The sequence below is a fragment of the Salmo salar genome, chromosome ssa16 (assembly GCF_905237065.1).
Source record: "Salmo salar chromosome ssa16, Ssal_v3.1, whole genome shotgun sequence".
NCBI lineage: Eukaryota > Metazoa > Chordata > Actinopteri > Salmoniformes > Salmonidae > Salmo > Salmo salar.
The window spans coordinates 28,171,818-28,193,665 of NC_059457.1; the positions used below are offsets into that span (position 1 = coordinate 28,171,818).

A 21,848-nucleotide genomic window follows, 5' to 3' on the forward strand; every position below is an offset into this window, starting at 1 on the left:
GCATTCTCCAGGCACAGCCATTTAGTTCCATCAGAGAGGGAGCCTGCGATGAGATGCCATGGCAGGCAGGCAGTCTCAGGTTGTGTCTACACTTGACACTTACATACGACTCCTGCTATCAGAATACGAAGATCGCATTGAAAAGACCGGTCTAGACGCACAAAAGTCGCATTGTGGTCAGATTGAGTTCAGATCTGGCTGACCACTTCAGGAGGTGGTCAGGGATGCATTATGTGCGGATTTCTCCTCAGTCTGGAAGCAACCAGGCTACCGAAGCGCATACAGAGGGCAACGTCATCAGCACTCCACCCACAAGTCTCCAGAAAACCTGTTTTGGGACCAAGAGTCACCTTTTCATTATAACGTTGTGGGAAATGTGTTCCTAGCGTGTGAGGAATGTGTTTGCTGGCCTCCTAGCTAATAAAAAAAGAAACACATTTTTGGTTAAAGTTATGCTAACACGTTTGCAATCCCTTTAGCATTGCTTGCTAGCTTGCTGACTAGCTACAGAGGTTATCTGGCTAGTTAGCTACTGCCATCAGTTGTTGCGTTATTGTAATACTTTGCCGTTTGTAGAATGCATACTGGCATTGGGGAAAGGGAATCCAGACACAGTGAGGACACGGTAGACACATTTAAATGTAGATGCATAATGCGTTCGGAATTCCATGATCAGAACTCTATGATCAGAACTCTATGATCAGAACTCTGTGATCAGAATACTAAAGCTGCATGAACTTTCTAGTCTAGACACATTTTACATTTTTTTACATTTGAGTCATTTAGCAGACGCTCTTATCCAGAGCGACTTACAGTAGTGAATGCATACATTTCATGCATTTTTTTTGTACTGGTCCCCCGTGGGAATCGAACCCACAACCCTGGCGTTGCACACACCATGCTGGCGTTGCAAACACCATGCTCTACCAACTGAGCCACAGACACGGCCTCAGGTAGGCAGTAGGCACAGTGCCCTGGCCTCCCCTGCAGCCACAGCTGTGAACATATCAAGGAAAAGGGATAGCAAACAATTTATTGCCTAAATCCTTCTTTCCACTACGCTATATCTGACTGGGTAAATAACTTTCTTTTGAGTTAATGTGGTCCCAGTGACTCAGACGTGAGCACTGTGGCGTCTGTGACACGTTGATAACAATGGCCATGACGCAACTGATGGAGTGATGGAGGTGCAACCCATAATACTTTGCCAATACTTTGCGGCACCATCTGGTGATTGTGCTTCTCTCTCTTTCTGATGCTCGCTCTCTACTTCCCACTTATTTCTGTGGAGAGGAGTGCCACTCGACATGGAACAATAGCTCTCCTCTCATCACTACAAGGTGTTTTGTTGTCCTTTTAAATTCACATCCCACTAGGCACAGACATCAATTCAACGTCTATTCCACACTGGTGGAAGGTGGAAGGTGGAAATTCATTGGAATTTCATGAAAGCAATGTTGATTCAACCAGTGTGTGCCCAGTGGGATGTCAGGTCTCAAGTAGTTGCTCTTCTCCCACCTTTTGTGTACTGTCAGTAATAATTTGTCCTCTTGTTCGTTCAATGATATTCTTCTATAGTGAGACTGATTAGCAGCCATATACAGTGAGGGAAAAAAGTATTTGATCCCCTGCTGATTTTGTACATTTGCCCACTGACAAAGAAATGGTCAGTCTATAATTTTAATGGTAGGTTTATTTGAACAGTGAGAAAAAATCCTGAAAAACGCATGTCAAAAATGTTATAAATTCATTTGCATTTTAATGAGGGAAATAAGTATTTGACCCCCTCTCAATCAGAAAGATTTCTGGCTCCCAGGTGTCTTTTATACAGGTAACGAGCTGAGATTAGGAGCACACTCTTAAAGGGAGTGCTCCTAATCTCAGTTTGTTACCTGTATAAAAGAACTGTCCACAGAAGCAATCAATCAATCAGATTCCAAACTCTCCACCATGGCCAAGACCAAAGAGCTCTCCAAGGATGTCAGGGACAAGATTGTAGACCTACACAAGGCTGGAATGGGCTACAAGACCATCGCCAAGCAGCTTGGTGAGAAGGTGACAACAGTTGGTGCGATTATTCGCAAATGGAAGAAACACAAAAGAACTGTCAATCTCCCTCGGCCTGGGGCTCCATACAATATCTCACCTCGTGGAGTTGCAATGATCATGAGAACGGTGAGGAATCAGCCCAGAACTACACGGGAGGATCTTGTCAATGATCTCAAGGCAGCTGGGACCATAGTCACCAAGAAAACAATTGGTAACACACTACGCCGTGAAGGACTGAAATCCTGCAGTGCCCGCAAGGTCCCCCTGCTCAAGAAAGCACATATATATGCCCATCTGAAGTTTGCCAATGAACATCTGAATGATTCAGAGGACAACTGGGTGAAAGTGTTGTGGTCAGATGAGACCAAAATGGAGCTCTTTGGCATCAACTCAACTCGTTGTGTTTGGAGGAGGAGGAATGCTGCCTATGACCCCAAGAACACCATCCCCACCATCAAACATGGAGGTGGAAACATTATGCTTTGGGGGTGTTTTTCTGCTAAGGGGACAGGACAACTTCACCGCATCAAAGGGACGATGGACGGGGCCATGTACCGTCAAATCTTGGGTGAGAACCTCCTTCCCTCAGCCAGGGCATTGAAAATGGGTCGTGGATGGGTATTCAAGCATGACAATGACCCAAAACACACGACCAAGGCAACAAAGGAATGGTTCAAGAAGAAGCACATTAAGATCCTGGAGTGGCCTAGCCAGTCTCCAGACCTTAATCCCATAGAAAATCTGTGGAGGGAGCTGAAGGTTCGAGTTGCCAAACGTCAGCCTCGAAACCTTAATGACTTGGAGAAGATCTGCAAAGAGGAGTGGGACAAAATCCCTCCTGAGATGTGTGCAAACCTGGTGGCCAACTACAAGAAACGTCTGACCTCTGTGATTGCCAACAAGGGTTTTGCCACCAAGTACTAAGTCATATTTTGCAGAGGGGTCAAATACTTATTTCCCTCATTAAAATGCAAATCAATTTATAACATTTTTGACATGTGTTTTTCTGGATTTTTTTGTTGTTATTCTGTCTCTCACTGTTCAAATAAACCTATCATTAAAATTATAGACTGATCATTTATTTTTCAGTGGGCAAATGTACAAAATCAGCAGGGGATCAAATACTTTTTTCCCTCACTGTAAGGGACAGGATAGTTCTAAAAAGACAGGACATTTTTCTAAAAAGACAGGATAGTTCTAAAAAGACAGGATAGTTCTACAAAGATGTCAGGGAGGTGTGCTTCAACTACTAAAGCACAATGCCCTTCCCACAATGTGAACATGTAAACAGATATTCCTGTATTTGTTAATCAAACAGAATAAGAATAATACTGTACTAGACAGTCCATTTGGGAGGGAGAGATGGGGATGGAAATGGGTTCTCTGTCTTTGTTAATATGTCACCCGCTCATACAACTGTAAATGTTGGAATAACTCAGGAAATTGGGAAAATCTGAATATATTTAGCGGCAAATTTCAAACCAGGCTGTATGCAGTGAGGGTCTCAGCAGCACATTGCTGTCTAAATGACTGGTTATTGACAGACCTTCAGTGTCATGGGTTTCGCGTGTTCTTTGAATCTGTGGTACTCTAGCAAATGTGATCCTCTCTGATGCTTCTATTTGAACTTATTTTGATGTCCCTGAGCATTAAGAGAAGTGACAGCTTACAAATAAATACATAATTATCACATCTGAAAGCTGTCATCCCAAACTTTATTTGCATATGGAACACTTTGAGGGATGGGGCTGATACACCCGGAGGGTCTGGCAGACTCTGGCAAAGTGGCTGCTGTCGTCTCTCTCATCAGCCTTTGGGTCTTTCTCAGAAACCCACCGAAAAAGAGAAAAGCAGAGACCGTATAGCAAGAAAATACTGCTCTGTTCAAAAAGTCTAAATAGGCAGGACTGACTAAGGTTCAATGGAGTACAAAGAAAACTGAAGGACAAGATTGTTCCCATTGTGTTTTCACCATGTATTTCCCCACAGAGCAAGGCCTGCCAAGGCCCTGCAGGCTTCATTTCACCCCCTCAAAACGCAACATCTTTCTTTGAGTGTTCTGAAGATAGGAACACAATGACTGCCTGTAGAAGTTCATCTTATTTCTACCTGGGAACACAAAAGACTAATCATGGCCATCACAAAAGCCTTGTTCCTGTCTCACAGTGTGTGATAAGGCAGGCTCAGGCAGCATAAAGGCTCTCCAGAGAGCAGAGAGAGGCAGACCGACAGGAAGGAGAATGGGCCCAGGCCAGACCTAGGATTACCTCTTTCCTGTGCTGTGTGGGGTGAACCTATAGGACCACCCTTATGTCCTGTGCTGTCAGTAGAGGACAGGTTTAGGACACACAGCAGACAGGTATTATATAGGAACATCTTTATTTCTTTTTTATGAGAACATCGCCCAGACTTTTGCTATGTATATTTTATTTGTAATGCATGTCCCAATCTTTAGTTTGATATAGACTAATAGTTCCACGCTGAAGCAACAGCCTGGCTGTCTATAGGAGATACTATAATGCTAGTGGATTAGAATTACTGCTGAATATGTATTGGATGTCCTCTGCTGCCCCACATCCTCAGTGAGACACTAGCACATGGATGGCACTGTGGAAAGGGGTCATGTTTATCCAACATTGAACCGTTAACTGCTAACCTTTTACCCGTTAGGCAGAAGTAGCGGCATCTGAGGATTGTTTTTGGTAGCTTCTCTCTTCTGCTCCACCTTCTGAACAGATATCCATATCCCCCTCTGAGGCTCTGCCACGGTACCTCCCCCTAAAGGTGCAGCTAAAGCTCATCTAATTGGTCGCTGTGCTTTAATTAGCACGTCGCGTTTGCATGTCTGCCATTAGAAATTCAAATGGGGTGGAGATATAGCTGATATTTTCTCCTCTCGCCGGAATCCTTCCCTGTCTGATTCATCTCATCTTAATTTCCCCAGATCCTGTTTTTAAAGTTTTATTTAGGGTGTCATTTATTTAACAAGGGATTATTTATTTAGTGCATCAAATCATTCCTGAATAAATATTTATATGGTCTCTCCACTTCTGGTTTTCAAGCCACTGTAATGAGTGTTGTTGTTGGGTGTTCAGGGGAATAACAAGACTGGTTTTCAAAGTGAAAAGTCCTTTGAATATATTCAAACTTAATTACTTTGAATCTATTATCAGAGTTGATGCTCTGATCATAGTGTAATTGGAGGTATATTATGGAGACCGGCTGCAGTGATGGTAATTTATTTGGCTGTTGATATTAATTTGAATGATAATGAATGATTCATGTCACGGGGTGCTGTGTGTAAACATGTCCTTGTGTCAACTCCTGCACTGATGCACTCTGAGATTCCTATTTGACCAAATTCTCTTAATCCTCAAAGAAAGCTTAGCCATTTTAGCCTAATGCCCCCATGTCTCTGCATTTGGTTTTTACCAACTTTATTGTGTAATGGATTATTAAAGTGGCGGATGATCATTAAAACACCACTGTCCTCAGGCCTTGAACCAGTCAGGCCCTCACAGTTTACAGCACTGTGATTGCCACTGGTCCAGCTGGGCATGATGAGCCACACCACTGCGTTTCCATACATCCAGCCTTATTAAGAGACGCTGCAGGCGATACAATATTGTAGCAGGAACAGAACAGAGCCCGGCAGGCAGGCAGGCAGGCAGGCAGCGAGGCTGGTTAGCTGTTGAACCAGGGAACGCCTCTCTCCACCAGAACCCCCAACCTAAGATCCTAATGACTAACCACAATGAGGAGGGATGGGGAAGAAAAGGCTGATTTGTTCTGCATTCTAAATATGGCCTGTAATCTTTATTCCTCTGAGTACCTTATTAAAAGTGAAAGGAAGATGAAATCCCACCACCCGGGCCATCCTTTCTGCTGTTTATTAGAGGGGCTTTTCTCTGCTAATATTGAGGTTATGGTAACCTTAGCCGTGATAGATGCATCTTGTGACTTCAGGTAATAATAGCAATGATGGATTCACACCTGAACCCTGGAGGTGTAATCTAGCAGGATGGAAAAGATAAAGTGGCAGGGAGCTTCTCAAAGATACATGCAGGCACAGGCAGATCGGATCCAGGAGTGCTGTTTATCATCGGCTAGACAACACTGTGTTGTCAGAATTTATGATGCTTCGCCTAGTCTCTAATTCATCATTCATTAACTACTATTTTCTCTACAGAATCCATCTCTATTTATCAGTTTTATCAGTGAAGTTTCTTTGATAATATATATATGTATATAATAATAATAATTATTATTATTTTTGGGGGGGCTGTTAGTGTGAGGATTGTTCATTTTATGAATACATTTTATACATCTAAGATTTAGTCATCTCATTTGTTTGAAGTGTCAGTCCACTATTGTATTAGGAAATGAATATTGTTAGTATACCACGTAATTTACATCACTTTGTGATGGCCTTGCTTGTTTGTAGAATACTATTTGTGTCGCTGCACGTGCAAAAACATTTTATTTTTTAAATGGATAACTAAAAACCGAGAAAATGCAATCAGCATATTTCAATTCTAGATGTGTGCATTCTTTAGCATTCTGTTAGTGCACTAATGAAGCTCAGAGACAAGTGTATATTTTGTTCCAGCCCCACACCTTTCCTGTTGTTGAGATGCACAAGGTGGCAGAGCTATTATTCCATTAGCAGCTAATTAATGAAGCTAATTTGTGTAACTGTTATTAAGCCCTTTGAAAGATTGTTTGTCTTCAGATGAAGTGAAATACATCCCTGAAGCCGTCCATTGTGGCAGATAGATTAAAAGGGCAATAAGGCTCTTTGAAAAATGTTATTTTATGGGCGGTAATTTTTCACCGTACCTCAGGGGCAGTGATGACAGGGAAACACTGCAGTCCTTCTTCATGTTGAGATTCTTTTTTTTGTTGTCAAAGTACCAGGGGAGAACACTAAGTGTGATTTATTCATCCCTTGACCAGTAAAAGGTGTCAGCCAGGTGAAAATGGATGTAGGGAGAGTATTGACAGGAGAAATGGCCATGCAGTTGTCCTGCCCCATCACACCAGATAGAGAGAGGGGGGAATGTCTCCTCTGCTGTACCTCACTGTGTGTGCTTTGCAGGAGACAGTTACGCTAATACACACATCCTGAATAGTAGTACATTTTTGCATTTCTTTTACTTGGTTGCTACAGTATATGCTATGCCCACTCTCACTGTTGGATAGTTCTGATTTATCGCAGGAACAATTGACATGTTTCTATTCCTTATATACGTAAGCCGTCCTCTCTGCATTTCTATATGATATTATACTGTAATTTTCATTTGTGGCCGTTGCATAACAGTATCCTGGAGCGCATTGGATACATCTCAGACGCAGACGGCGATCTGATTTCCCACATGAACAGATCAAATCGCCTCTTTTGTTCGCTGGTTCTATTTGGCAGTGTGGAGGGCTTTCCCTTGTTGAGGAGGAGAAGGAGGATGAAGAAATGAAAAGCAGTGTAGCTTGTGAACAAACACCAGCATTTTTCCACAGAAGATGTTGCACAACATGAGCACTGTGTGCCATTCCATGACTCTAGCTGCAAAAAGGGAAGAACATCTCCCTGGGATTTTATATTTAGCGTTTGCTATGCTACAGTACTTATGAAATATTTCAGAAATAATGTGAATATATTAGACTGGGAGAACAGTGTGGCACTGGCAAGTCATTCCATATGCACTGCCATAGCAACAAGACGTTCCGCCTTTATCTGTTTAGAGACCATCATTCTTAAACTGTTGGTTGCCCACATTTCCCTTTTTAATCAGGGAGCGTTTGGGATCCCCTGCAGCAGGGATCTAGATAAAAGGATTAACTCAGCCTCTACTAGTTAGCCACGTTTACACCCAGCCAGCTAGACCCCCAAAAAAACGTATGGCTCTGCAATGCCTATTTCAATGTGTTTTAATCATGTCTCATTACGGATGTGAAACAGATATACTGTAATAATGCAAGTCTCTCCTTGCATTAGCACAGAATTTGATATTGATTGTTCAATAATGATGATGTACCGATAGTGTTATTTTACATGGCTATCTATAACTTATACTAGTATAGCTTTACTTTAGTGAACAATAACATCATTCCTTGCCTGTGGTGTGTGTTTAATTCCTACATTATTGGGTTTTTGTATCAATAGATTATGAGCTCAGAAACTTCAAAATGATATGGTGCAAGTTATGTGCCTATTTGTCATCAATATGTATTACTGCATTGAATCATATGTTTCTGTCTGAACAATTTCTCACAACTTTTAGTTCCTACACACACATTTGAGTTCTCCTTTTAATATATATATTTTTTTATTTGAAAATTATAGTAAAGAGGTACTGTAACATGATAACTTTTTGATATCTTTTTTTTATTTATCAACATGTCTCAATGTTGAAATTGGTATTAGGTAAAATCCATTGTAAATCACAGTGATTCCTCTCCTTTCCAAAATCTCCATCCACAAATTATATATTCTAAAACTCAAACTGCCAGTGATCTGTCAAGCTCCTGAAATGTTGAATTAAGTTAAATCCATGACTAAAATAGTGTAAATATAGTGACAATTTCATTAGCAACACACTCAAGTCAGGTTTTGAAATATGAAAACAAGAAATACTGTGTAGCGTTTCAATATAGTTTATAGTGAGGCATTGATTACCCTGTTTAAAATGACAACCTAGTGAAGAAAAACTGTAAGTTAAGCCTAAACCAAAGTGTTTTCTAGGAAAAGATAGAGTTGTGTCTTTGCTGAGGCCATCCAGATGTCTTCATGAGTGGTTCCAGAGGGCCTTGCTCTGCAGCCTTAGAGTCTGCAGGCAGTACATTATGCTTGCCACATACAGGACCCCTGGTTGGATAGCACAGACTAGCAGAGTAGAACTGGCTCCTTTGTCACTACTGTTAACATTAGCCAGAGATATTTGCATATATTTCTCTGAGAAGCATTAAAGGAATACAAAAAAAGACTAATTCACTATTGAAAGTCTCCCTTTCAAGATTAGAAGAGTTCCATTAGAAAAGTATGACTGTTCATGTCGTTTTTATTTCATTTCTCTGTCACTGTCCCCCCTCCTTTTGTGGAAGGCTTTGATTATCCTCCAGGTTGGAAAAAAATAGAAATATAAAAAAGTAACAGCTGCCACTGGTACTAATGGCCCAGCGTCGTTCGGGTTAGGGGAGGGTTTGGCCGGGGTAGGCCATCATTGTAAAATAAGAATTTGTTCTTAAGTGACTTGCCTAGTTAAATAGAGGTTCAATAAAATAAAATTAAAATGGCACATGCCTTTCATGGCAGAACTCCGTTGTTATTTATATGAATTTTGTCTAACTCTCATGGTAGCACTGGGTAAACAATGAATCGAACAAACTCAGTTGAAGCTCAGGATACTTGAGTTGTTTCCTCGTACCAGAAAACGTCAGCCATATTAGTGGCTCTAGGGTACAGGTAATAATCTCATATTGAAAATGTTCCTCAAAATTATGAGTGATTGGAAAATACACCAAGACAACATCTTCAATGATTACTTGATTTTCTCAAGGAAAACACTGTTTTGAAAGGTAAGAACTGAGACTGAATGTAAGGTTACTTATGTAGCTTTGGAATGCCTGACATGTTTATTTGCTTTGTGTTAAAGGGCCACTGCAGTTTCCCCCTCCCCACTCAGACCACTCCCATACTAAATTCTTGCTTGAGAAATTGCTCGTTGCTAAGAAGCTATTTTTGTTTATTTTTGACCATGTTAATTGAAAACAATCACAGTAAGGTACTTAGCTGTTACCCAGAAAGGATTTTATTTTGAGATAAAAACGGCTGCATTGGACCTTTGATACGATTTAAATGTATCTATTGTAATTTTAAATTTGAGTTAATTCATAATGGTTTATGGAATTTTGTAATATTCTATAAGTAAATGAATATCTAACGATTAGCCTACATTTATAAAAAAATCATAAACTACAATTTATTTTTATTTAGGCATTAACCCCTTACACTCGTGGCTAATTTCAGGGATTTCCAATTATATGAACATGCCCAGGTTTAACCACCTACTACTCAGTAAATATGAGATGTATATTCACAAACATGATATCAATTGAAAGTGTACACTAGAGATAATGAAGAAACACTCAGGACTTAAGTGAGTGTTACAGAATCTGAATGAAAGAGAAGCAAACACAATTCCACTAGTTGTTTTTTTACAACAGTGCAATCTTCTACAACATATTCCTCTGACAATTCTTGACAACGCTATATGGAATGACTACAAATGTATTCAACAACTTGCCAATAATATTGGTGCCAAACATTAGGTTGATAAAGCAAAAGACTGAAGAGTTATAAAGGTTAGAGTGAATTGAAGGACCTGGATCTCCAGATGGCCTTTCCAAAGTCCATAACCAACTATTTGGAATAAATAAATAAACTACAATGAAAATAATACATTTTTGTGAGTAACTTTTAATTTGATATATTTAGTCATTTTTACCTGGGGGGTTGCAGGTACAGATATTTTTCCTTTCAGATTTTTACATATATATTGTTGTTGTACCTGTGGGCTGCCACCAAAAATAAAAAACAAAGATATGCATACGAAGATAGCAATGATCATAGTAGAGTTTAGTAAATGTTTTTTTATTGTATGTAAGGAAAAGGAAAAAAGACTACCCCACAACCTCCCCCCTGAACAACAAAAAAATACAATATGTCCACAATATGTTTTGAATACATTTCCCAATTGAGTCTTATGTACCATTTCCAATATTTGTAAATGTTATAAAAGTACTGACTCAGAGCATCAAAATTGTATATATACAGTGCCTTGCAGTATTCATCCCCCTTGGCGTTTTTCCTATTTTGTTGTATTACAACCTGTAATTTAAATAGATTTTTATTTGGATTTCATGTAATAGACATACACAAAATAGTCCAAATTGGTGAAGTGAAATGAAAAAAATAACTTATTTAAAAAAATTCAAAAAACAAAAAAAACTGAATAGTGGTACGTGCATATGTATTCAACCCCTTTGCTATGAAACCCGTAAATAAGATCTGGTGCAACCAATTACCTTCAGAAGTCAACACCACTAAGCAAGGGGCACCACCAAGCAAGCGCCACCATGAAGACCAAGGAGCTCTCCAAACAGGTCAGGGACAAAGTTGTGGAGAAGTACAGATCAGGGTTGGGTTATAAATAAATATCAGAAACTTTGAACATCCCACAGAGCACCATTACATCCATTATAAAAAAAATTGAAAGAATATGGCACCACAACAAAACTGCCAAGAAAGGGCCGCCCACCAAAACTCATGGACCAGGCAAGGAGGGCATTAATCAGAGAGGCAACAAAGAGACCAAAGATAACTCTGAAGGAGCTGCAAAGCTCCACTGTGGAGATAGGACCACTTTAAGCCGTACACTCCACAGAGAAGGGCTTTACGAAAGAGTGGCCAGGAAAAAAACCATTGCTTAAAGAAAAAAAGAAGCAAACATGTTTGGTGTTCGCCAAAAGTCATGTGGGAGACTCCCCAAACATATGGAAGAAGGTACTCTGGTCAGATGAGACGAAAATTGAGCTTTTTGGCCGTCAAGGACAACGCTATGTCTGGTGCAAACCCAACACCTCTCATCACCTCAGGAACACATCTCCACAGTGAAGCATGGTGGTGGCAGCATCATGCTGTGGGGATGTTTTACATCGGCAGGGACTGGGAAACTGGTCAGAATCGAAGGAATGATGGATGGCGCTAAATACAGGGACATTCTTGAGAGAAACCTGTTTCAGTCTTCCAGAGATTTGAGACTGGGATGGAGGTTCACCTTCCAGCAGGACAATGACCCTAAGCATACTGCTAAAGCAACACTCGAGTGGTTTAAGGGGAAACATTTAAATGTCTTGGAATGGCCTAGTCAAACCCAGACCTTAATCCAATTGAGAATTTGCAGTATGACTTAAAGATTGCTTTACACCAGCGGAACCCATCCAACTTGAAGGAGCTGGAGCAGTTTTGCCTTGAAGAATGGGCAAAAATCACAGTGGTTAGATGTGCCAAGCTTACAGAGACATACCCCAAGAGACTTGCAGCTGTAATTGCTGCAAAAGGGGGCTTTACAAAGTATTGACTTTGGGGGGGTGAATTTCTTGTTTGTTTCACAATAAAAAAATATTTTGCATCTTCAAAGTGGTAGGCATGTTGTGTAAATCAAATGATACAAACCCCCCAAAAATCTATTTTAATTCCAGGTTGTAAGGCAAAAAAATAGGAAAAATGCCAAGGGGGGTGAATACTTTTGCAAGCCACTGTATCAACTAAAACCACCCCCCAGACACATCTAGCTAAGCGGACGGGTCTCTATTGTCTAGACCTGTTTATTTTTTTTACATTTTAGTCATTTAGCAGATGCTCTTATTCAGAGCGACTTACTGAAGCAATTAGGGTTAAGTGCCTTGCTCAAGGGCACCGACAGCTTTTCACCTTGTTGGGTCAGGGATTCAAACTTGCGACCTTTCGGTAACTGGCCCAACGCTCTAAAAGCTAGGCTACCTGCCGCCTGTTGACATGTTCATGAACTAAACTCAGTAAAAAAGAAACGTCCCTTTTTCAGGACCATGTCTTTCAAAGATAATTCGTAAAATCCAAATAACTTCACAGATCTTCATTGTAAAGGGTTTAAACACTGTTTCCCATGCTTGTTCAATGAACCATAAACAATTAATGAACATGCAACTGTGGAACGGTCGTTAAGACACTAACAGCATACAAACGGTAGGCAATTAAGGTCACAGTTATGAAAACTTAGGACACTAAAGAGGCCTTTCTACTGACTCTGAAAAACACCAAATGAAAGATGCCCAGGGTCCCTGCTTATCTGTGTGAACGTGCCTTAGGCAAGCTGCAAGGAGGCATGAGGACTGCAGATGTGGCCAGGGCAATAAATTGCAATGTCCGTACTGAGAGATGCCTAAGACAGCGCTACAGGGAGACAGGATGGACAGCTGATCGTCCTCGCAGTGGCAGATCACGTGTAACAACACCTGCACAGGATCGGTACATCCAAACATCACACCTGCAGGACAAGTACAGGATGGCAACAACAACTGCCCGAGTTACACCAGGAAAGCAAAATCGCTCCATCAGTGCTCAGACTGTCTGCAATAGGCTGGACTGAGGGCTTGTAGGCCTGTTGTAAGGCAGGTCCTCACCAGACATCACCAGCAACAACGTCGCCTATGGGCACAAACCCACCGTCGCTGGATGAGACAGGACTGGAAAAAAGTGCTCTTCACTGATGAGTCGCGGTTTTGTCCCAACAGGGTGATGGTCGGATTCAAGTTTATCGTCGAAGGAATGAGCGTTACACCGAGGCCTGTACTCTGTACTCTGGAGCGGGATTGATTTGGAGGTGGAGGGTCCGTCATGGTCTGGGGCGGTGTGTCACAGCATCATCGGACTGAGCTTGTTGTCATTGCAGGCAATCTCAACTCTGTGCGTTACAGGAAAGACATCCTCCTCATGTGGTATCCTTCCTTCAGGCTCATCCTGACATGACCCACCAGCATGACAATGCCACCAGCCATACTGCTCGTTCTGTGCATTATTTCCTGCAAGACAGGAATGTCAGTGTTCTGCCATGGCCAGCGAAGAGCTCGGATCTCAATCCCATAGAGTACGTCTGGGACCTGTTGGATCGGAGGGTGCCCATGCAGTTGGGCCATGCTCCTCTCCTGTCTATCGAACGTCAACAGCGGATCCAAGAAGGGCTCAGCCTATACTGTGGAGGGCAAGATCATCTACTCAGCCATTGCAGTGTTCGCCCCACACAAGGAGATGAGACACTTGCACGCCACCATTTTGGAGCTCTTTCTCTACCTCTACCTCTGCTCTTGAGGAGGTTGCATCTGGAGGATAGGAGCAGGTCTTTTTTCTTTTACCTCTGGCGGAGGTTGTAGCTGGGGGATTGGAGCAGTTCTGTTTTCCTCTACCTCTGGAGGAGCAGTTGGGGAAATGGAGCGGGCCCATTTTGTCTTGGGGGGTGTTCTTGGTTTCCAACACTCATCATCAGAGTCATCCCTGTGGGGAAGCAGTAGAAAAGAACAATGAGGTATATGCATATGGTTGGACTGAACTTCTATGGTTAGTTGACAACATGTTGTGTTACATATTTAGTTTTGTAAATAGGTGACGTCGTGAAATAGCAGAATAATGTATTCGGGAAATTGCTTGCAATGTGTTAAACAAATGAATGCTAAAATTACAATTAGCAAGCCTATACCTTTTCTTTTCCATTATCATTCTAAATACATTATTGCATACTTATCAATCAAATACTTAGTCAATTCCCAGGAGGCAGGATTTTCGTCATTTGAGTCCATTTTCAACATTATTTGTGGAGCAGTTATTATTATTTAGAGTTCTTTTACCCCGTCTTGAAGCAATTTGTGTAGCAAAACAAGATCAGTTTAAGAAGTTTGTTGTCTTTCTTGTAGTGCTGTGTGTAATGCTTAGTTTGTGCACCTTCTAACACAAAGAGGTGGGTTATGGATTAACATGCCCTTTTATAGGATCACCAGGCCTTGATCATGTAAGTAACCTTTGAAAGTTTATTTTCTTTACTATTCACCTGGCTATTTTATGACACAAAATTCCAGTGTTCAGATTTCCTGCCGCTTTGAAAAGGAAACATTAGTCAATTTTGAATTCATGTTGGAAGGGCAAGGTGCATTCTGGAAAGGCTGGAGTCGCTATTTTCTATCCCAATGTAGTGAAATAAGGCTTATTTCTCTCAGGACGACCTAAACAATTGTTTCATGCCATGTCTATAATTGTAGATATCACGTTGCGTCTGTAAACTTCAACATTGTAAATGTGATATGTTTTGTGATACTGAAATATGAAATACATATTTGGACTGTCAGACCTGTGGTTTCCTTGTATAACATCAAAGTGGTATTTATTATTTATTTATATAATTCTCAACATATCATCTTTCAAAATACATTGAGTCCACTGAGTTTACAGCACTTCCCTCACTCAGACAGCAAAACATTTGAAAAAGTTGCCCAATTAGCGGAAGGGCCGAGGGCGTCTTCTTGTCATGGGTGGTGTTACAGCGCTGTAGAGCTTAGAGCCTAAGCTCTGATGTCATATATAGTATGTTACTGTACAGCCACTGTGTTCCAATCTAGGCGCTTGTCAGTGTCCAAATCTAACATTTTCAAGCCGTATATGGGTACGAATGTAAAGATCTACCATTGTGTTCAAGTTGTCTTATTCACCTTCTTCCCAATGTGTTTGTACATGGGCAGAGTGACTGTCAGTGAAGTACATGTGGCTAGGCTGATTCTGCCTCAGCGGTGCCACACACACACCTGGATGAGAGCATGTGAGAAGCACTCCTAGAGGAGGTGCCCACAATGCTTATCACTCTGACCTCAATTCAGGGAAGAGGGACAATTTCCCAAACAGCTGGGGATCAATCAAAGCCCACTTGAAATGGGCCACCTGCCACTTTTACATTAGGAAACATGCTGTTCAAAATGGGGCATTTTTACTACATTTTTTTATTATTTTACAGGCAAAGTTGTCTCTTCATGGGTCCACTAGTGCCAAATGAAACACCCCCATGCCACATCCTCTCCCCTGGGATATGTAAGCTGCAGTGAGGAGGTAGAGAGGGCTAGGTGAAACTTTGGACTTAAGTCTCGGATTCTAGTCACCAAGTGAGGACAAGTAACAGTATTTATCTTTTAAACTTCTGCATGCACCATCCTCACTTACAAAAACAGATTTAGTCCATGTCCAGTATCTGACTACAGGTTCTCATTTGCTTGACAGAGGGCCCAGTCTGACTGATAATGGCAGTAGAGGCTCCAGTTGTTGCAGTCTCAGACAGTAGAAAAGGTTTCTCTGGTGTGTCTCCTAGCCTCTGCTTGGGCTCAGAACTCCTCTCTTCCCTCCCTGCCGCTGAGTTAGGCTTGAGTCACTCCGCTCCCAGCAGGTGTCAGTGTAACATAGTTAGGAGGCAATACTACTGTCACTAAGACAAAGACACACAACTCTCCAATGTATTTTTAAGCCACACATATACTGTATCTGGGTTACCTGCACCATATGTTCCCCTTCCAGTTTGTCGGTAGAAGAGACTTTCAAAGTACAGAGAAAGCTTAGTAGTTTCAAAGCAAACAGGCATTCAACAGGTGCCGTTGAAAACAGGTGCTGCAATTGCTGAGTCGGTTACCTTTGTCCTGCACCTGTACATTTGTATTCTATCGTTGAGAAGGACAAAGGCGTGATGCAAAATGACGATTGTATAATGCAAAATCTACTACACAGGCTCCTCCACAGCATGGTGCATACAATCTTTAGCCATTCTGTTTACATTTTGAAAATGACACATTTACTGGTAAAATACATTGAAATATGATGTGCAATACGTGCACAACTTATTGTAGAAGTTTATGATGACAATTAGCAAATTAATGATTTCACTTTTTTGTTACAATTTACTATAATGATTAAAATATGTCATGAACAAGATACTTTCTGCAATATATTGGATGGTGATACATGTAACTGCACTCAGAAATCATTATGAAGCTGAGCTAAGCTTCTGCAGTAAACTGGGTGCTGAAAAAGTACAAGTATCTACAGTACATTCCAGAAACCACGCTGAAGCAGAATAACCTCAGAAATGCACCATAGTGCTCATCATGTCTGTGGTTGAACATAAGTTGTCATTACATTTTGCAGCAAACAAGACAAACATTTCCTTTGGGCCACATGTCACTTCTTAGCCTCTTAAGACCATACAAAATGTTGCTTCCAGACAAAATCATCTAAATGAAACAATGTCAAACAGATATGTTGGAAGTCTTCCCCATCTGTTGCGAGGAGTGTAAGTCCTCCAGAATAATGTTAGACACAAGGTCAGCAGAAGACCACAGACTTGCCACATACTGTATGCTCCACTAACTGTTGACATTGGTCAGGAGAGGAGGAACATACATAATAATCCATATTAACCTGTATAAGGAGGTTGTTGTGGGCCATTCATTCTGGCAGGTGAGGGGGCAGTGGGTGGAATAAATAATGTGGCTGTGTCTTGTGACACGACCATAAAGAATGGGCATCTTTCCAACAGCTCATTTCAGCTCTTCTAATTGGCCTCATTGTAGATGAAAAATTAAATGTCTGGCCTGGCTATTAATGCTGACTTTTATGGATTGGATGCTGTTGTACTTAATATACCGTCTCAGTTGTACCTTTTATTCCTGGGCAGTGTTCTGTCCGCCCATGATGTATTGCACCAGGAAGAAACTCGGCAAACAATGGGGTTTCAGCTCATATGAAGCTCTCTGGCACAGGTCCAGAGTGGGAAGGAGAGGAGAGCGGTCTAAGCAGCGTTGCTGTGTCCGAGGCTTCCTCCCTATAACACAGCCCAGCTGTCTGTCAGTGGTGGAACATGCAGCACTGGACTGTAGATTTAAAAATAAATTACTGTAGGGGTCCAACTATTGAGGCCATAAAATGTGATTCAGAGCTCTGAACAATATGACCTTTTATAGCAGTCCATCAAATCAGCTGGGCTTCTCATGTGTCAGGTAGGACATGTAGTGGAAAGAGAGACATAAAGCCCGGTTAAAGAATCAGATCCTATGGAACTACCAGAATGCAGCCTTCTTGCCAAGGAGGACATCCCAGTGTGCTTTATCTATGGAGGGGGAGGAGGTGGCAGTTTTCTGTCCCCCGGGAAGCTGTTGGCCAGGGACCATAAAACCTGCAGCCGCCAGCGCAGGCCCTCTGAAATATTCATCACAACTTTTCTCTTTGGCTCTCTTTTCTCTATATGTTTTTAGCAGATGGTAAAATTGTTGAGTGGAGAACAAAGTTGTAAAGGGAATATGATTTCACTCGTTGCTATGGGAAAAGAGAGGGATAAAGATGTTTCATCTTTGGTTGCCTATACTCATTGTGTGTGTCTGTCTGTCTGTGTGAGCGTGATTGTGAGTCATTGTTTGTGTGGCCATTGTATTTGGGAATGTGCATGATTCTGCAGTCACTGCGTGTTGCTAAAGGACATAAACAATAAAGGGGCACTTCGCCATTTTGGCAATGAGTCCCATTACCTACTTCCCAGATGAACTTGTGGATACCTTTTTTATGTCTCTGTGTCCAGTATGAAGGAAGTTAGAGGTAGATTTGTGAATCAATGCTAACTAGCATTAGCGTAATGACTAGAAGTCTCAGATACCCATCATTTCCAATCATTGTGTTAATGCTAGTTAGCAATTGCGCTACCGCGACTTTACAACTTCCTTCAAACTGCACAGAGAGAGACATAAAAAATGTATCCATGAGTTCATCTGACTCTGGGGAAGTAGATAAAGGGTTTCATTGCCAAAATCCCAAAGTATCCCTTTAAGTAGCAGAGTAAAAGGTCATGATGGTTCTAAATATCTATTCATAGTCACTTCACCCCCACCCACATGTACAAATGACCTCAACTAGCCTGTACCCCTGCACACTGACTCGGTACCAGTGCCCCCTGTATATAGCCTCGTTATTGTTATTCTTATGGTGTTACTTTTTATTATTACTTTTTATTTTAGTCTACTTGGTAAATATTTTCTTAACTCTTCTTGAACTGTACTGTTGGTTTAAGGGCTAGTAAGTAAGCATTTCACAGTAAGGTCTACACTTGTTGTATTCGGCGCATGTGACAAATAAAGTTTGATTTGATAATAAGAGAGCATTCTAGTATTACATGGAGGACCATGAGTTCACAGTACTACAGAAATTATATAAGGTCCTGTCATAAGTTGTATGCAAAGTATACTGATTTATTTTGCCCTGTGATGGTGTTAAATATGGTGCTCATTTCACAGTGTATTAACTTTCTGTCTGAGTCAGCCACATGGTCGCTCATATTCACATGACACTTAAAAGGAATGATCTGTCGATAAATGCAGCAATAACACAAACCATTTATCTGCTGCCGTTTACAGCAGTGCTTCCAAACCACTATTCTACCATTTGAGAGCAGCTAATTAGATTGTGAGTGTTGTGTGATATGGGGTCCTGCACATGAAAGCTTCTCACTGGTGATGAGTCTGGGTTGTCTGTACCCCAGACAATGCTGATAGCACAGCGACTCTTCTAATTCCACTCGCAAAAATCTCATTCTAATTGGATGTCTGATTTTAGCAACTTGTTCAGCAATTTGAGGAAATTGCTTTTTGAAATGTAACAATTTCAATGATCTTAAGCGACTCATTTCTCAGTGGCTCTGCATCAACTGAGGAGTGTCTCTTTTCAGCCCTCATCAGGCACTAATTGAAAGGTCCTCCTTCTGCTTGTAAACCATTCACCCCTCAGAATTTATCACACGGTTCATATGTAAGCATGTGGAGCTGCTCTTCTAGGCCAATGGGAGACAGGAGGAATCCCTGTAAGAAACAGGCACAAAATGACAGTTTTGTTGGCTAGTAATTGTTTAAGCTGCTTTAGCTTCTTGTTAAATGTCAAATGTCTTGTCCTTTACACTAAACTCTCCTTGTAGGCCAATTCAAAGTCAACACACACACACAAACACACACGCTCGCACATGCCATGCACACACACACACACACACACACACACACACACACACACACACACACACACACACACACACACACACACACACACACATATGGAAACACAGAGGTACAATATGTTTTCATTTGACTCGGCCGTGTTGTACACAAATGGAAACGTTGAAGAATGTTGTTATAAAGTAGGCACTTGCACACTGGGTTCCAAGCCTTTCACTGTTCTCCCCGGACAAAGAAGAAATATATCTAACCAGACAGGAGTGAGTGGTGAAGTGTAGTTTAATGTGCTGATTATATTCATCAGACAAGGCCTGTGCTCTTGTGGTCGACAGCAGATCCGCCCTAAGGGACATTGAGTGATTCCGTCCACTCAGCCTCATTATGGAATTATATTAATATTTAAGGGGCTGGAATTGAGGAATAAAGAGGTAATTGATAGCATCAAAATGGAAGTGTTTGAACTCTATTGTATTATTAAATGTATGTAATAGTGCCGCAATTAAGTGGTAGGAATGCATCCAAACAGCGTTTTTTTTTTTCATTAAATATTTTATTCAGATTGAAACTAAAGCTGCGTCTGCTGCGCTCTGTTTGTGAAGGGCTCACTCAGTTCTAATTACAGTTATAGATTACAGTCGTAAATGGCTTTTAGTTGGATCTGTCCCAAGGAGCACATTGTTCTAGTGACTCATCTACTGGGGTTAAAGCTGTGTTATGCGTTGATAAGGTCCTGTGAACAGATACTGTAGTGGTAGTAAAGGAACAGTGGGATCCCATGGATCTGGGGCTCAGATCAATCAATGGGTGGGGAGCTGCAGTGATAAGGTGAGGCAAGGCAGACATGCAGAAGAGAGGGCTGTGAGTCATCCTAGGACTAGGACGATGAGTGGGGTTTCTCCCTCTCACTCCAGGGGCCAACCCAGGGCTCGCAGCACAGCACTCACTGAACTCCCTCTAGTCTGAGATCGTCCTAGGAGAAATGTTGCTCACAACTGTTTGGTCCTATTCTTATTTATTCTTATTCATTCTCATGCGTGTGTGACAGTGGAGGGACAGTGGATACTTACTCTGAATGTTAATGTCTCATTCCAGAATGTGTACATACTGTATATTGACAAGCTCAGCCGGCTGGGTTAGATGGCGAAGGGAGTGTACTGTTACATACAGACTAGGCCTGCTATAAGCTTGATGGGTCTGCAAGCAAGTCTATAATTCAGACTACTGTGTATGACAATAATGATCAGTACTACTTTGAATAACATGAGGGAGGAGCACTGTGCATATGCTAAGATTATTATTTTGCATACAGTCAGGAGAGTATGCTATGGCTTTCTCTAATGAGGCATTACCACATTCAGCCAATGGCGACGTAAAACCACCATTACCTCTCCACTGATGTCTGGCTCACTCTAGCCTGAGCATTGATTCAAACAGTGATAGGATCTGGAGGAAAGGTAATACCTGTTATGAGAGCGGCATATGGAGACACAGCCGTGCAGGTGCATCCAGCCTGTTATTTGATTGTTGCCTAGAGATTGATAATCAGGAGAATAAAGGAATGAGGATGATGTTCAGCCTTGCTAATGCAGAAGGATACAATAAATGCTTTTTAGACAGAGCATGAAAAAGAACAGCACATGGACAGATTGTAAGCAGATGCCTGCACACCTGTAGCACTTCTCATTTTGCAGAGTTCTTTTTCTCTCTGGTTGTTTTTGGGGTGCAAATGTATCTGAAAGGCAGGAGGAATAACATATTGAAATGGTCCTTCTGTATTATGCCGAGCCAAAATAATAACACTCATAGCATAGTAACGCTGAAATATGACCTAGCTTTAGCTGTAGGAATCTAAAGTTAAATATTGGTAAATGTAAGAGTTGGCACACAGTACTGTGTAGTTAGCAAAAACATTAAATCACCCTCTAATCGGGATAGAAAGATATTATAACGAGGCAATTATTATTGCAAAAACGTTTCAGATTGATTTAGCTTAGGTCTGACATGCTCATGGCATTGTGTTTCTGATGGGTTAGATCTCTTCACATAAGTGTTATGAGAGCATGGCTCATGTATGGACATTAACATACTGTACTGTTGGCACCACAGCCATGCTAGGACTATGGCTGAATCGGGGTTGTTGATTTGTGATTAAGGAGCAGCATCACAGAACGCTGTAGCGAGTTGAGTCTTCT

The 21,848-nt window shown here is 41.4% G+C and overlaps 1 protein-coding gene across 2 annotated transcripts in view; it reads left to right on the plus strand.

The window, feature by feature from the left end:
- The window catches only part of LOC106573506 (nuclear receptor ROR-alpha A), a 270,918-nt gene that overhangs the window by 83,320 nt on the left and 165,750 nt on the right, over positions 1-21,848 (plus strand). The gene's annotated exons all lie outside the window — the stretch shown is intronic.